General features: G+C 33.6%; 1 long non-coding RNA gene across 8 annotated transcripts; it reads left to right on the plus strand.

The window, feature by feature from the left end:
* The first annotated feature begins 3,206 nt into the window (after positions 1–3,206).
* LOC107058248 (uncharacterized) lies at positions 3,207–8,855 on the plus strand. Of its 8 annotated transcripts, XR_001471898.1 has the most exons (5): positions 3,207–3,413; positions 3,545–3,633; positions 4,830–4,862; positions 5,718–5,768; positions 6,735–8,855. It is a non-coding gene; the product is annotated as an uncharacterized lncRNA (long non-coding RNA). The 8 variants fall into 8 exon arrangements; XR_001471894.1 differs by having other exon boundaries at positions 4,830–7,002; positions 7,821–8,855; XR_001471897.1 differs by having other exon boundaries at positions 4,830–7,002; positions 8,517–8,855.
* The last annotated feature ends 10,166 nt before the right edge of the window (positions 8,856–19,021 follow it).

The raw sequence follows: 19,021 nt of genomic DNA on the forward strand, positions 1-19,021 counted from the left end.
TGAAATTTACAACTGTATTGAACTTCACAACCTCAGTAAAAGATTTAGATACTGATATTAAAGTGAAACAACGAGAAAAATAATTTTAAATAATTCATAAACTTACTTTGAATACAATTAACAACCTGATAGTATGTCGTTTTCTTAAGGAGAGTCCTTACAGGATTCTCTCCTTTGCTATATCTTATACTTATTCTCTAGCCATAAATAGCCTACTGGCTGAACCTGTTCCGATATTCTTTGGGTGACCTTGGTTCTCATTAAATGTAACACCCCAAAATTTTTTGAGCTAAGAATGGAACCATTCTTCGTTGTGAGTAAGATTTTATCAAATAATTTAAATTTTCTTAGGTGTCAAGGTCACTAGATGTAACACCTCGAGTTCCAAAAAGAACTGAAGAGAAACTCATTCAAGTCATCCGTAAGTTCTTTTAAGTTTTGTGTCAACTTCAAATGACCATAAATTTTAGCACATAATGAGTTAGGTGTCCCATGAGGTATCAAATCGAAGATCTTTGAGTCCTCTTTCCAACGCCACCGAGTTTGCTAAAATCCGAGTTCGGATGAGGTAGATATGACCGTTTGAGTGCAGCCTCTCTAGATAGGGCCTTTTCACCCGAACTAAGAAGGGGTATTTTAGTCTTTTCCTTACTCCCACTTAGTCTAAGCGTGAATTACACCCAATTTAGGGTCTAAACTGATTAGAATCAGTTTCATTCATCCCCAAAACGTTTAGGGCTTTAGAGAGAAGGTTCATGAGGAGAAAAAGTTCAAGGTTCCTAGCGTTCATCCAAGATTTCGCCAAGAACCTAGTTCTTTGAGGTGTGTAACTCTTCATAGTGATGGGTTGGTTCACCCACACGCCAATCATGAGTTTCTTTATCAAATTCGTCCATGAAATTTGTGTATTGAAGTTCTTGATGAGTTTACTTGAAGTTTCGTTCTTCAATCTTTATTATTGGAGTTTGATGAGTTCTTGAGGAGAGGGCTTGAGTTTGAGGGTTTTTTATTAAGGATATTTGAGTAGGTTTTCATTTACTTATGTTGGGTATACGAATCTAAGAGAGTTTGGAAGAAATCAATCGTTCTAGGTGAATTAGGGCCAAAAATCGAGAAGAAAAAATCGTTAGAACATTTTGGGGAAGGGGTGGCATGACGCGCCACGGATAAGCTAGGAGGGCTGACACGCCACAGATGTGCTAGGAGGGTTGGCGCGCTACACCTGCAGTGGGCCAGAAATGGGCTGCAGTTGATGTGCGGTTGGCGCCCTGTGCCAGGATTGCGAGGTCGCCTGCCCCCGTTCATTTTCTGTCGTTCGTTCTGTCTAAGTTCTTTTAAAACGTATCTTCGCTCTCTTCTTGATTTTAACTATCCAAACTACATCTAATCAATGAGAAGTCCTATATATCCAAACCATAACTCTTGAATTCACTTTCCAAATTCAAGGTAGAGTTAAGAGTAAAGTTCGAGGGAGTCCTTTGAGTCAAATTGAGAATTCTTTCGAAATCAACTATAGTTTTGAACTAAGTCTTGAGGAAGTAAATATGAGAATGAGAAGAGTTGTACTCATGAGTTCTATATTGTCATTGAGATCCTTGAGTCGAGTCGTTCATGTCCATAATTCCGCATGATCTCTATGAATGGAGTGTTCTTGAGATGGGGAGTACCTTCAAGTTCTAAGTTCTTGAGTATTGAGTTCCTAACCCTTTTTGAAACTATATTTCATAATTACGGGATTACTGTATGTAGTACATGGAGGTCCTTGAGTTGAGTCAGTCATGCTCATAATTCCGCATGAACCCTATGAGTTGAGCATTCTTGAGATGAGTAGTATCATTGAGTCCTTGAGTTATGGAGTTACCGAGTTCCAAGTATTGAGTCCTATATGTGGTTATTGAAACCCTTTAATTGAGTCGTTTACGTCCATAATTCGGCATGAACCCTATTTTGAGAAGTCTTTTAAAATTATTTATAATTTGTTTAAAGACTTGAGTAAATGAGTATGAGAATGAGGAGAGTCGAGTTTCATTTTTCAAAATGAATATAAGGGAACTAAGTATTCCCAAAAGTAAATGTCTTTCATTTCCTACTTGAATTCTCTACCGTATCACTCCATGTGGGATCGATCCCAACTCTTCGTTGAGTTTATACTAGATTGCGATCGCCTACACTTAGAATTGGATGAAGTGTAGTTTAGCATTATCACAACTCAAAATATGATACATTAATATCCAAAAATTCTGAAATTTTTCCACCATTTTATATTGGTTCCCCACTACTTAAATCTAACACACCAACATGGTACCACCTTAGAGTATCAAAGTAAACCCATTCATCTCTTACATGAAGGCAATAAAAAAAAACATAACAATAATCATAGAAATGCGTATTCAGATGTTGTAATCAGACTTTGGTGAGGGAGAGTGATAGGACACAAGTGAAGTTAGAGTGTGTAGTTGGGATTTCAGGTAAAGGTTTGGGGGAGGGGGGGGGGTTAGACCATTTTCCTCAAACTTAAGTACATACATACATTATTCCATTTATTTAGTTATATAAGAAACGTTATTGATAAAAATACACCTTTATGAATTATTTTACAAGTAATTTAGATTCAATATGGATAAAATGTTGGTAATATAGTTAAATATTTGTCAAATAATAAATTTTGTCATTCTTTTTTTATACTAACTAAAAAGGAAAATGTGTCATATAAATTGAGATAGGAGGAGTATTTGTTAATTCAATATGATATAATGTTTCAAGTGCAAATTTCAAAACACAAGTGACCTAATTGTACATATATTTTTATTTTTACTTAGTAGAAATTAAAATTTGTTTGGAAAAAAACCCGATTTTTTGGGACATAGACTTGAGAATACAGACATCAATAGTAGTTTATATTATTTATATGCATTTTCAGTATGCCAATAATTTGGTTATTGTAGATAAGAGTCGTAGCAAATTAAAACCTTTTATTTTTATATGCTATGCTATTAAATAGCCAAAGGCATTGTAAAATTAATTATTTTAAAAATACTTAATTTTTTATTATATATTTCTATTATATAGAAATGTGAAGAGGAGAACGACCAATGGCAAAACAGATATTATACCAATCATCTGAGGGCAAAGTTGTAATTATGATTTGTTAGTCATCATAAATATTTTTTATGTTCATTCGAGAAGCTTTAGGTTCACTCTAGAATCTTCATCTCTCCACTCTCTCACTCTCCGTCTCCACCATAAAATTTCATTACAATCTGAAAGTATCACCGATCTCCTTACTCCTCCATGGACAAATCCTCGAGGGGGGGCTACCCTCCATTGTTACCATCGAAACCAATCGCAAATCCTTCAAACGAATCTCGAATCATCCATTTGTATGAAAATTCTCTGAATTTTTTTAAAACAAGGTATGAATTGATACTTCCTTTTTGTGGTTCTATGGAGCAAAATTCTTTTCACTTTCTTAGTTGGATATTATGACTCTATCTTGTTTTTCTTTCAATTCTATCTCTATTAATGTTTTTTTTTCTTTATTAAGGGGATTGAAACTACATTAAAGGGTTAGTTTAATCAAGGTGGAAGAGTGTGTAAATTGATGGGAAACTACATCGGAGAAATTACAACTGGGTAAGTATTAGTGTTTCTCCAATTTTGATGCTTTGTTTCAGATTTTTTTTGAAGTGTAACATGGTTGCTTCTTTGATGAAAATGATTGTTCTTTCATAAAGACAATAGATACTTATTTATTCAAATTTTCATTTAGCTTTCAGTTTGAATTAAACAAGAAGCAATTTGTAGCCAGTCTGAACCAACAACTTGAATAGGGATTCTTCTTCATGTTCTTTTTTCACTTGAAATTTTTATAGTACTTCTTAATATTAGTGTATGCTCTTTTAGGTCAGAGGAATTGCGATTTACTATGAACAAACCCATCTGCTTTGGTCTTCAAGGTTATGGTGACATTCCGACTTTCTTGATTTTCAATTTCTTGTAAGAAGTAGGATTAACATCGTCTTAGAAAAAATACAGAAATCATTTCGTACACCCCTTCACAACCAAATGTAAGAAAGAAATAAAAGGTTCTCTAAAAAAATACTCAAGCATCTATACTAACCGAGTCCTTATAAGTGCACCTTCAAGGCTTTCTTGTTCATTTCCCTTCAATGTATGCACATAGCAGTCAATAAGCTACATCCCATTGAACAGAACTTCAGATTACATGCCTTTTATCCTAGGTTTAGGTTTAAAGATTTATATATAGCCGTACTTTATTTTGTTTATTTGGTAAAATTATTTTTCTTGAAGATTGTACTTTGTGAAAGATGTAGAATTTATTTATTGGAATACAAACTTTGCGAACTTCTAAAAGGAACCTTTTGAACATGATAAGAACAAATGCAGAGCTTGGTTTTAAATTAGTCATATTTTCTATTTTTAGAAGATTATATCTATACGATACAACGCTAAGCTTCATAAACTCAAGTAGTCAGAGAAAACTGATAGCATTAAACTGACACATTATACTTAGTGTCGAGTCAGTCTGAGACATAATTGCATCCACATTTTGCAGCATGCTATTCATCACTCTTAGTGGTAATCTATGTAAGTATCAACAAAGAAAATAAACGCTTAAAGCTAATTAGAAAATTTCCTAACTTTTAATTAATAGCAAATGATTTTCATTCACATCGTCACATCCTTTATAGTTTAGCTAAATTCTTCTGCTTGCTGTGACTTTATTGCATTCCTCTTCTCCCTTAAGTCATCGACTTCATACCGGCCACTAAAATTTTTAATCAACTTTTATAATGATGATGATGCAGGGCAACTAAAACAGAAGTCTCCAAACTCGCATGGTAAGTTAGATGCTTAGGTAACGAGGGAAACCTAACACCACTAGGCTGCTTTTGAAGCTTTGGCCGGTGTAGTTTCTTAATCTTTCATGAAGATCATCTTTGGAATCGCAACATCCTTTAATAATACAGAATAAACAGCATGTAAATGTGATCCTTTACTTTATTCCAATTTGCTTAAGTTGCCAAGTTTAACATAGTCATTAGCTTCATGATTGTTCAACATCTAGCCTTGATCTATAGTAGTTCTAACCATGAAACTACTATTCTTCTTATAAGTAAATAAGTGTATCTAATCAAAGACAAGATAGTTGTCAAGAAGTAGAAGTGGGTAGTGGAGAATTAAATATGGAGAAGAAAAACTCCTTAGAACAATATATATACGGGCTGTTCTAGGTTACAACAAATGTATTTATAGGAAAAAAAAATTCATAGAGTGTCCCCTACATAAGGCCTTAATATCAGATTTTTGTTGACAGTAGCTTTGCTTCTAACAAGACAGGGGAGTTGTGGACGCTAAGAAAAGAAAGAAAGCAGTGTGGTGGAAAAAACTTTACATGATCTTCGTGCAATGTCCATTAATATAATGCTGCTAACACAAATCTTGAAGGATAAAAGTCGTGTATGTGCACGTTTGTTCTCCTTTTAAAAAATTGTGCTATGTTTTTCCTTTTTGGCACAATTTGAATTACTCTGTAGTAACTTTCTGGTTGAAAAGAAGGACTAACATGCACATACCAAAAAAAAATTCCTTCTAACTTGCACTTGATATCTCTTATTCTACTTGATTTTCCTAAAATCAAATACACACAAGCATAAAGATTAATGGTACATTGAGTTCTCTTCCTCTCAATGCAGTTTCATTGCTTTGGTTAATTTATATGAACTTGAGGAAAAGGAAAATGTAGAGTGAGTTTTTTCCTCTCTTTTTTTCCTGATGATTACTTATTGAGAATATGACTATCAATTGAAAAATCCTTGATAACTTCTGTCTGATATAAAGACTAATGATTTAAATTTATTTATTCTCTAATTTATTGGTCTTTAACATTGTACTTGATTATTGACTAGATATCGTTTAGAAGTGTTTATTAGTGGACTTACTAGCAAGTTCTACTTATGCAGAAATGAGGTGAATATGAATGTAGTAGTTTGTGACTCAGGACTGCACCCCTAAGAATTGCTCTTAAATGAAAGATTGCAGTTCTTCCTTTATGCAGTATGGATAAATGTTTCATCGTACGAAAGTCAAATCCTATACTTCTCTGTTTTTTTTTAAAAAAATTATACCTCTTTTTTTTGAAGAATCTGAAATTAACTATGACAAACATAAGTCACCAAGGATTGCTCTAGAAAGCTATGACCATCTTCTGAGAAAGGAATTATTAGATCCATTGTAATAGTTTAGGAAAGAATTGTTAAATATAATTAGGTTGGACTCTTCATTTACTAAACGAGATATTTCCTCGAACAATGGGATTGATCTAAAACACCATCAATACTTAAAGTTTGCATTTTAGGAATACCAAGAGAATCAACAACATCAAACACAACCTGACACCGATGATCACCTCACAATAAATGCTGGGATCTTGTGCTATAGATCTCACCTGAAATGAAAAATCTAAAACTTTTTTTTTTTATTATATAGAAGAGCATAACTTGTAAATGTTGGGATCTTGCGATATAGATCAGTAGAGAAGTGCTTGATAATATGCATTCTTTGATCTTTTAACAGATGCTCTACAACTTAAAGCTAATTATTTCACTTCTTCGAATTTGATTTTATTATTTTAATTAGTTGAGTTGATATTTAGGGTCACTATATGGATTACACACTCCTTTTTTTGGTTTATTTGGCTGATTTGATTGCAGGTAGGGTGAGAATGTTGGCTTAAATATGATATGAGATTTATGCTTATACATTGCAAGGTAATCTCTATTTCTTCACGATTACTATGTAGTTGAGTTTATTTCGATTTAGACAACCTTAGTTATTCATAGCTCATCAAACATTGATATGAAGATTGAAGCTTAAAGGTGTTGTCATCCTTTAAGTTTTCAGTTTATTCTTTTGATGAATTCAACTGCCAACTCCCCAAGGAGGTCAAGGGGAATCTTGCTATTCTCACTTGCTGGTCAGGTTGGTAATTCACTTTCACTGGTTTACTGCTTCTTTCTTTTTCTTGTTCAAAGTATCTTTTATAGTTTTGAATCGATATTTAAACTTAGGAATAACTTGTGCCTCCAACTAATGGAGGCACCATGTTAGTGATAATTTCTTCCCTTTAGCATGAGGATATTCCTAAGATGATTGAAGCACGAGATCAATTGTCTTTTGTACTCTATGTAATATGTATGTATTTGCTTTAGATTATGTTCATGTCTATCTGCAGATATATAAAGTATTTTTCTGCATTGGATGTTTAAAATCATAGCCTACTATTAAATTTACCTTAAACAATTCATCAATACAAGTTAATATGATTTGGCATGATCTCTATCTTTTGATATGTGATGAATTTTAATGAAATGGGACTTCATGTGGAGTTCAGGTTTTCTATTTCTCTCAACCTTTCCTGAAGTATGCCCTATCCTTAAGCAGTAATTGGGTTATCATTTATTTTGGTTCAATAAACTTTCAAACTTTCTGCTGAATATGTCCTCATTTTCATTCTCGGACATATTGAATTTTTATTTACCAAAAACGTTAGGTAGTGACTGTCAAGCTTGACTAATAGAGATGGTTCCCCTATAACAAACAAAGGTCCTGTGTGCTAAGTCCCGTAACTTAAAGTTTAAAGTTAGTGTACCAGATAGAGCTTAAATCTTACAAATTTAATAGGCAGAGCATATTAGTCACTTGATGTAATTCATTGTTTCTGAATCATTTTTTATTTCTCGGTAATTACTTATTATACATATGACTTGAAGTTAACATGCTTACTGATTTCTCTCTAGGATGAGGATAACCCTTCTTTGTCAAATGCTTCCGAGATGTCTTTAGACTCTTCAACGTCTGAATATTATAGTTATTCTAGCATCTATAATCACGAGAAATGGACTTGAGGCTCACTGCATTAACATGGAAAGTGACCAACATGTTTGAGCAAGCTGTTAGTAGAAAATGCTCTATCAAAGATATCATTAACAATGAAAAGTTCTCTTGCCATTTTGGAGTTACTGACTTGAGGTAAACAAATGGACAAGAAAGGTACTTGAAGGCTGAAATGAGACGGGTTATATATTAAAAACAAAATACAGGGTAATAATTTATATGTTCTATCAATAGGTTTAGAATTGTATCTATGTCTCATGATACCTCTGATAAAGAGCGAACACTAACAGGAGCTTCAACACTTACCATCTGACCTAAGTAATCACATGTAGGGAGTCTACTCGAAATATTTTAGAACTGATAAGGAGAAGACGCCCATCTTAATTCTCATATCTACTTGTGTGACATTGTTACTCCCAAGAAATACTTGAAATTTGTAGTCAATAGATGATGCTTCTATATCAAAAAGTATTTTCTTTTTATTTTTGGGATAAATAAATTTGGTAGTAAGCAAATTTTCCGAGTCCAGTAAATGAAGAGCTTTAGCCAAAGTGTCCTCTCTTTTATGTAAGACATTATTTTTCTTCCTGGTTTTGCAGGAACGAACTTAGAGAAGGAAAGAAATTTGATGTTATTTTTCAATTCTTTGGTTTTCATGATTACATAGCAATGTTTTGTTTTTAAATTGGATTTTTAAAATCAACAATTCCAATAAAATCATGTGGAGGCACTTGGTCATGTTTTCTACAGCATTTTGGTGGCTAATCTTAATGGCAACATGGCTATTGTGATCAATTTGAAGAACATGTCTCTCAATTTTCTCTAGAGAAGCCTTTTAAGTTCGAAAAGAGAATTATCATATGAGCATAAGTTGAAATTTGTGTAATACACAAAGCAGATGCATTTGCTTTCTTACATATATGCAATAATATTATCAACTTCTTCATTGCAATGACATTGTACTACTTACTCACTAATATGAAAATCAATATATAGGACGGATACACATTTAATTTATAACTTTTCAGTTCTTGTACATAAGTTTGTAATTATGAACCAAGTATGAGAACATGAAGATAACTTTTGAATGTGCTACTAAAATAACTTGTGTGCATAATCAATTGTGTTGGGCCCGTGCTTAGCACGGGCTTGCTTATCTAGTATATATACAAACACAGACATACTTATACATACTTAAAAGCATGAACTCCCAAATTTGAATGTTGAATTACTATAATACTCTCAATTAAAAATACTCAATTTATTTTATTTATTAATTTAATTAATTTTATCATATTGAAAGTAGATACATTTTCAAAATAAAGGATTGTAACTTTTCAATGAGTTGCGAATTTTTCAAAGGGTTGTGACTTTTTGACGGGTTGTGACATTTTCAATGAGTTGTGACTTTTTCGAAGGGTTGTGACTTTACTAAAGGGTTGTGCCTTTTCTGATGAGTTGTGCCTTTTTCAAAGGGTTGTGACTTTTCCGATAAGCAGTGACTTTTTCGAAAGGTTGTGACTTTTTGGATAAGGCACAGTTAACACCTATTCATACTACTTTTTGGTAGATATAAATAGAGGCGTGTCACGACCCAGACCGTCGTGATTGGGGGAACCAATTTGTTGAGAAAGCTACTTGGGAAGCTGAGGAGGATATGAAGAACAAATATCCACATCTCTTCGAATCCGGAGAAAATGCAGACCAAGGTACTAATTCTCTTCTTAGTACTCTTTAAATTATGAGTGAGCATGTTGTTTGTTTGCATTTGCTTGTTGGGTGTTTGAACTTGATGTTACACCCTTAGCCTAGTAAGAGTAATCTAAATCGAGGACGAATGTTCTCAAGGGGGAGATATTTTAACATCTCGCAATTTGAAATAACTAGGAAGAAGCCAATAATTGGAAATACTCATTTTTAGAAAGAATGAAAATCTGGAAAAAATTGTTAAGTTAGAATAAGTTGAGTTTTGGTCAACTTCAAATGGAATAACTCCTAGCTCAATATGAGTTGTGAGTATTTCCAGATATGGTTGGAAAGCTCTTGGAATGATCTTTCCAACACCGTTGAGTTTGCACGATTCCGAGTTCGTATTAGTAAGTTATTCTTTTTGAAAGTTGGGCTGTTGGATTAAGAAAAGTCTAATCTGAATTTTGGAAGGGTAATTTAGTCTTTTCCTTACTTAATTATTCGAATTCATTTTTAGAAGTTTAATTGGGCTTAAGTCATATTTTAGTCAGTTTTAGAAAAGTGATTTTCATGCTAGGGCTTGGAGAACAGGAGAAAAGAGGAGAAAGGAGAAGAAGGTTCAAGATTCGTCGATTTCGCCAAGGATAGCTTGTGGATTTCATCGAAGGTGATCCCTAAAAAGGTATGTGAGGTAATATAGCGTTGGGTTATTTCACCCACGCTCTAGCCATGATTCAATTCAGCGAATTTAAGTCTTTGAAAGTTTAAAATTGAGTTCTTGATGAATATTGTTGAAAGTTTCGTTGAATTTCTTGTGGGTTGTGTGGTTGGAGTTTCTTGCGATTTGATTCATGTTTTTGGGTGTAATTTTAAGTTGAATCTGGTATACATTGAGGATATAATCGATTGTAAGTGTTTGGGGAAAGAACTAAGTTGATTGGGAGGGTTTAGAGTTGAAAAACGAAGAAGAAAAGTCTAGGAACACCTGGAGAGGGCCCTGGCGCGTCGTGCCTCTCAGATACCCAAAAAGGGGTATCTGAATGTTGAGCTCTACGGCGCCACTCCAGCCAGAGCACCCCAACTTGGTCCCTGAATCTCAAGGGTTGGCGCCCCGCGCCTCTCAGAGCGCATGGAACGTCAGTTCTTCCCATTCTTCCCCCATGTTTTCGTACTTGTTCCTTAGCAATGTACCTATGTTTACTAGTTGATTCCAACACTCTAAGGTACATATAAACATCATGAAATCATCCATAAACATGAGATCATTAACCTTGAATCCATAATTCAATTCAAGGAAAGTTAGGATCAAAGTCAAGAGAAGTTAAGAGGCAAGTCAAAGCAAAGTTTTTAAAGTTTTCAAAAGTTTTTAACAAACGTTTTAACTTTGTTTAAAGACTTAAGTTTCAAGTTAAGCAAAGAGTAAAGAGTTGAGTTCATTTCTCAAAAAAAGCTATAAGGGAACTAAGTATTAAGAAAAGGGAACATCGATTCCAAGAGAGCTTTTAAGCTAAGTTTTGAGTAATTATCTCAAACCAAAGAAAGAAGTTTGTTTTAAAAACATATGAGCTAAGTATATTTTGGGAGTAGTACTGAGCACCGATATGGGGATGCGAGTTCATATTAACTCAAGTCTCCATAAACCATGTAGCCATCATGGGTAGTAAAGGATCATACTTTTTAGGTGACTCCTTAAGATGCTTTTAGTATAAACTAGTGGATTCACTTAGTGAGTTAGGTTCTATACCCCCGGCAAGGTATAGGACGGTCCTTGGCAGCATGAGGTAAAATGTTGTATCATCACTATAGCTCTTAAGTGATGGTTGTCGGTTATAGAAACTCCCACAGTAGTATTTTGTATTTTTATATATAAACAGAGTTCATATTGTATCTTTGCATACATACAGAGTTACTATTGTATTTCTAAATACACATAATTGACAACATGTTTTAAACAATTTTTCCTTATATTGCACTTGTTTTTAGACTGTTTTATATTGAAGTGAGTTCAGTTATGTTAAGTTGAGTTGAGCCGGGTAGGTTCTTCAGTCCTTTCAGAATCTTTTCAAGTCTATGTATTGTTTAGCATTCCAACTCTCATACTCGTAAATTAATGTACTGATGCCAGTTGGCCTGCATCGTCTGATGATGCAGACACAGGTCACCAGGATCTGTATCTAGCGCCTCGTTGATCAGGTTCAGCACTCCGAGTCAGTTGGTGAGCCTCTTTGCATTCCAGAGGACTCTTTTATCATTTGCTCTCTAGTTTTAGTTGTTAGGATGATCAGGGGTCCTGTCCCGACATCCCTTTTTGTTTTAGAGTCTTCATAGATAGATAATATTAGTTCTTTAGTCTTATTCATTCAGTTGTATACGGTTAAGACTGGAGTTGCCATTTTTGGCTAAGTTATTATCTTTTAAGTTATTGCAATGAGCTATATATCTTGTGTTCAAGTCTTCCGTTGAGTAAGTAAGCCAGGCCAAGGGGTCGCTTGGGGCCAACAATGGTTCTCGAGTGTCAGCCACGTTCGAGGTGTAGGCTCGGGGCGTGATACAATTCACGGATAATTCCAAATTCATAAGTAATTATTTCGCTCCATGGATGACCATTCCTGATCATCCATGCATTCACACCACCCCTAGGGCCAGATACCAATTAGAATCTTCTCAGTTTCCAATTTGCTTTGCTTGGGGTCCCTCAGTCGTGACCACAACATCTAGTTTACTTCGTTGAGATACCAATTGGACTCAACTCATACCACAAGCGACAATAGTAGCTAGCAAGGCCCACAAAACTACTAATTTCAATCACACAACTTGGTCGAACTCAATTCTTAACCGCCTCAATCTTTAACTGATGGTAACCAGACCTTAAATCAATCTTAGAGAAAACCGATGTACCTTGCAACTGATCAAAAAAATCATCTATCCGAGGCAATGGATACTTGTTCCAAATGGAGACTCTATTCGACTGTCAGTAGTCTATACACATCCTCTCTTGCTAGTGATGGTGTTACCACTTTTGTTACTCTAGTTCGGACCATAGAGTGAAGAAGGAAAGATACCAATTTGTATCACCCAGATACCAATTGGATTCAAGTCATAGCACGAAGGAGTAGAAAGAAGGGAGTTTTTCCTAAAGTCCTATAGCCTCTCGAAGAAAAGTACGGACGTCATCGTACCGTTCCGCAGGACTCTACTAGACTCGTTTTGGTACAATGAGATCAACGAACCTAGGGGTCTGATACCAACTTTGTCACGACGGTCTTGTCACGACCCAGACCGTCGTGATTGGCACCCACACTAACAATCCGGTGGGAGAACCACTACTACAACCCAAACCAAGCAATCAATCTAAAAACTAAGGCATATAAACTCTAACAAAAGTTCAACAATAACTAACAAATGCGGAAGAAATAACCTAGAACCTGAAAGTCAATGTACCAAAACTCTAACAAGATTCATAAGTCTAAACGAGAAAATCATCTAAAGAACTAGTCTAAGTCTGAATATGATGGACTAGACAAAACGAGAACTCAAGGTAGCCCGGAAGAACTGGCTCACCCTTGAATTCGAATCGGCAATCACTGATCTTCTAAACGAGGTCTGTCAATAGCCGCCGGAAGATGCCCTGTACTCAACAAAAATAAGAGCAAGTGCAATATCAGTACACAACCACCGTGTACTGGTAGGATCACGCGGCTATCCCACTAAGTGTAACATATATTAGTCAATACAATAATATAATCACATGCACATATAGAACATATACAATATCATTAACACATACGAACAATGAACAACTTCACGATTCGAACATATCACAGTTATAACAATTTAGAGCAACGTACCGTCTTTCAATATCAATTATCATTAGATATGAACGAACTCATCACAAGTAGATGCACAACAAGATATGAACGAACTCATCACAAGTAGATACACAACACAATTTAATGGTCCTCTCATGGAACCCAATTCAATGGTTCTCTCATGGAACCCAAACATAAACAGTTAGCATGCCGAAATGTGGCAATTCGATCCAAGTTAGTTATGCCGGAACATGGCAATCTGATTTCATATTTATGCCAGAACGTGGCAATTCGATCCAAGTTAGTTATGCTGGAACGTGGCAACCGATCCCAGTTAGTGTGTCGGATCGTGACACCCGCCCATTCTACAAACCACAATCACAATCACAATGTATATTCTCACAATCATACAACAAGAGGTGATTCATGGCATACAATTATTCAATTATCCTCAATTACAACAAGGGTGATCAATAATGCAACATTCGCATACATACATGTATCATAATGAAGCAAGAACAAACATACATCACACAATCATAGAATCACAACCATCACCTACCTCGAAACAAGCTTGAAACCCTAAGAAACTTGATCCTTCCCTTTCCGGATTCGTTCCACTTGTTCTTGGTCTACAAACAATCAATATAATACGGGAATCAATAAACAATCACTAATTACCCGAATTACTAACAATTCTATGAACCCTAGATCAAATCCATGATCCCAATTATCCAAATTAGGGTTGTTTCCACCATAGAATCTAGAACAAACCCTCTCCCATCAATATTCACCCATTCTATTACATTCTACGGATCGAAAAATGGATTCGGGGAGTGAAAAGCTTACCCTTAGCCTCAAGGATGGTGAAAAACGAGTAGGAATCGCCTGGGGGTCGTTCCTTAGCTATAAAAGTCAAAAAGTGCATAATGAGGTCGTTTAGGGATTTATTAACGACTTTAATTCGCATCAGGCCCGCCACAGCAGCCACCACCTCGCCATAGCGGCCCCGCTAAAGCGGCAAACACCCAGCGCCAAAGCGGCATTCTCGAGACAGAGAGTTATTTCAAGAATTCCAAAATTCTCATTTCACAACACACCTCTAAGCCACGACGCTCAATAAATACTCTTTACGCTAAGATCGATTCCGGGAGCTCTACTCGCCCGTATTCAATTCCGTAAAGTCGTACGGATTCCTTAACGAGTTATCTAACTACTCATGTAATCAAAATCATAAATGATTCACCTGATTGTTACCAGATTTTTCTACACCTTAATGACTCCGATTTCGTCCAAATCTGGACTAGGTTGGGAAAATCCAAGTTACTACAAAAAAGTTTCTGGCCCCAATTCTTTCTCCATTGGTTTTTTCATAACGACGGAAATCAGGTCGTTACAAGGCGTTTCTTCATACTTTTAAACTACAATTTATTTAAGTTCTCTACTCTTCTTCTTAAAAAATCTCAAGTGTTATTTGTAAAATTGAATAAGTTCGAAACTCAACGAAATTCGAGGTACCTCATAAGAAAGAGTTGGTGAACAAATTGTAGCAAATCATTCATCAATTCTCACACTCATATTTTTTTCTTACGATTTTCATGAATTAACAGTGACAAAAAGTTGTGGGAGAGACAATACTATTAAACAGATATGAAAAAAGGCATATGATTTGGGTAAGATATTTCTTCTTTGTTTTTTTATTCAATTACCCTCAAATGAAGGAGTTTCTTCCTAATTTCGCTAAAACAATGGGCATCAACATAGTCCATTGAATTATTAGTTTGGATGTTAAATTCACTATTTCAAAAATAAATTTTTACTTTTACTTATAATATGATAATATAGCCATGATAATAATTATTTTTAATAAATATGTATGTAAAAATGAACGGAGAAAGTAAAGTGTTGATGGCAAGAGATTTAAATCAAATGGAACACCAGAGTGAATATAGCATGCACATATATTTTTGTCTTCCTTCTTCATTGGCTATGTATTGTTCCATATAATTTTTCTTTATGTCACAAGATACACTCTTTACTAGTTATATAAAAATAGATAAGTAAATAGTGATTGATCATTAAATGATCTTAAATCAAATTAATGATTCTATGAATAATACTTTAAATTTTATTCATCTATTAATTTTTATTATTGAAAAATTTAAATATTTTATATCATGATACAACTTCTATAAGATACTAGATACATTTATTAGACAACAACTATATGGTATGTATGCGGCAGAAAAAAAGGAGAAGACTACAATTCCACAAATATAAGGTAGAAACTTAATGAAATGAAATATTTTTTTACCATAGGTGATGTTATTCATATATTAAAATAAAACTATTCTATTGAAGTGTATATATCTATAACAAAGAATTGGTCAAGCTAAATATTTGACATACGCTCAAACTTTTATTTAACCATCATTCATGATAACAACAAAGTATACTTTTTTGGTAAAATTACCTCTCTATGATAGTCTTACTCAAATATTAATTGAGTAATAATATTTTATAAAAGATATATTACATATAAAGATAAAGTATTGAAATACTTATGGTAATTCTTTTTAGTATCATGCACATACTAAATTTCAAGTATGAATATTTAAGACAAAATTTGTACTTAAATGGTGTACATCATTTATGTTCATAACCTCAAGAGGAAGGCTATTGGTGACATTTTTTGAATGAATAATTTTTTTTTCCGATTTTGTTGGTTAGATTTGTTTACAAAATTGAGTGAAGTAAGAAATAGTACTACTAAAGAAATGTCATTTTCTCTCATATTTAAACTCTGAATGTATTTTGAAATGTTTTAATGATATCTAGTCATATTGATCTCAAAATACAAGAAACTCTATGACAATATGGATTAATCATTTAAAAACACTTGTCCTATGTTCGTTCAATTATAATTATTTACTAAAAAGCTTTAATTTAGTAATATTAATTTTATTTTACAACATCATATATTATATATACGATACACACGTGCAACGCACGTGCCGTGAAACTAGTGTCATATATATATATATAAGAGAACCTTAGGTCCGCCTACGTGGCGCCACCACAAATCAAAATTTCCTTTTAATTTATTTATTTCCAAAACTAGCATTCCCTTTTCATGAAAAGTTGTGACTTTTATGAAAAGTTACGACTTTAATGAAGAGTTGGGACTTTTATGAAAAGTTGGACTTTTATGAAAAGTTGAGACTTTTATGAAAGGTTGTGACCTTTCCGAAGGATTGCAACTTTTCCAAATAGTTGTAACCATTCCGATAAGGCACAATAAACATTTGTTCATACTACCCTTTATTGTCTATAAATAGAGGGATTTCTTCTTATTTTAAAACAACGAAAATTCTAAACCTCCTCCTCTTCTTATTCTTCACAATTAAATATTTGTGTACTTTGTTCATGTTGAGTGGCTCACTTACACCATTACTTATGTTACAGATCCTGGTACGTATTTTTGCAGTCATTACTTTATGCTTATGTTACTAAGGATAAATGATAAGATGTAATAATTTTCATTTTACTTTACATTATTAATGTTTGTTTCTACGTAATCTTGTATGTAAAATAATATAATGTTTTAGTTTTAATGACGAATAGATTTTAAGTATTATTTTATAAATTTCGTGATATTAAGTTTTCGCGCGAAGCGTGGATAATTTTACTAGTATATATATATAGGCATATTTAAAACTTTCTTTTACCCTAGCTCCAACTTCTAAACAAATTGTAAAAGTTTTAATTAAATTTTTTTTTATTAAAAACGTATTTAAATTGAACGTGAAAACAAAAACTGATTATTCAACTAAGTAATTTTATTTTTCAATTTTATCCTTAATCTAAATTAATTATTATTGACCATCATAATTTAAATAAACAATTTAAACTATAGCTAGGTAGACTAAATATATATCACTATTTGCATAACACATAGTTTTTACTAATTTGAATGGTTCATGATTAGATTATTAAGTGCGGATAAGACACAAGTACCCTCCTAGGCTATGACCGAAATCTCAGAGACACATCTTAATTAAACTAATGTCCTATTACCCTTCCTGAACCAATTTTTTTCTTCAGTACTTTTGTCCACCTTTTTGGCTTACGTGACATTCAAACATCTCCCACGCGCCTCAACTACGTGAAGTCACAGAGTGTGCCACGTAAGCCAAAAGATGTACAAAATTACAAAAAAAAAATGAGTTCGAAGAGGTAATAGGACCTCAATTTAGTTAAGATGTGTATCTGAAATTTTGGTCATAATCTAGAGGATGGGAGGGGGGAGGGGATACTTGTGCCTTATCCCTATTAAGTGCATTTATTTATATGAAAATTAAAACACTTATTTGATCTACATAGGTTTTAATCTTTAAAATCTTAAACAATTCTTAATATTATTAAGAGATATATTTGTGTGGATAATTTTCACAATCACTCAATTGACAATCATCAGTCACCACACTAACTATCTTAGTTGTCACAACCACCACCACCATCATTGTCAACCACCATCCTGGCTTCATAGCCACCATTGGCAAATATCATTGTTGTCAAAAATACTATTGTTAGTCGCTATTACGTATCATATCCATTATTATTATTATTATTATAATCATATTCACCATCACCGTCGTCATTGTTGGGGCCGCCACCACTACTATCAATGCCACCACTACAGACAATCTTTATTATCAACCACCTCTGCCTCACTACTATCACCAATATTAGTCAACCACCACAATTTTCTGCTACCAACATTACCAACTACTAACATGAACTAACTCCACCATTGTCACTATCACGCAAGTCACTGAAACACCAAGTACTTCTTCTATAACAATTAGCACCAACTTCACCATCACAACTATCAATACCACCATTACTAGCCACTAGCACTTACCTTCACTACCACCAACACAAGCAAACATAAATATTTTAATTTTAAAGTCAAATAATTTAAATATATATATATATATATATTTATTTAAATTATTTGATTATTTTTTAAATCTAAATTGTATATTTATCATATTTACAAATAAATAAATTATATAAGTTCATAAACTGAAAAATAAATGACCTTAATCATTTAATGATCAAATTTTAAAATATCTTAGTCATTTAATGATCAAATTTAAAAATATCTTAATCATTTAAGTCTGCATTTAGATTCACATTTTAATCAAAGACATAATGGCTCATGGTAGACATCTTTTCTTCTAATTTTGTGTTTTAAAGTTGTTGAAAGCCTATGATTTTAATTAGTAATCTAACATAGTATACTTGCCTTCTGTTTAACAATCATAATACTTTGGTGTCAAAGTTCAACAAGAATACTTTTTCAAACCCAAGTGAAGACACATTATATAGAAAATATTGTATCTCATATATATAAATATACTAACAAGCAGTTTACAGAATCTAACTTGTAGTGGTCTACCCAACGTATACAATATAACAGCCAAGCACATAAACGTGATTGACCTTCCCAGTTGAAATTCAACTGTATCAACAAATTCCTTTGGTTTACTGTTTGGAATCAGAATATGGTAAAGAGGGGGTTGAAGGGGGGGGGGGGGCAT

The sequence above is a fragment of the Solanum tuberosum genome, unplaced genomic scaffold (genome assembly GCF_000226075.1).
Source record: "Solanum tuberosum cultivar DM 1-3 516 R44 unplaced genomic scaffold, SolTub_3.0 scf00474, whole genome shotgun sequence".
Lineage (NCBI taxonomy): Eukaryota > Viridiplantae > Streptophyta > Magnoliopsida > Solanales > Solanaceae > Solanum > Solanum tuberosum.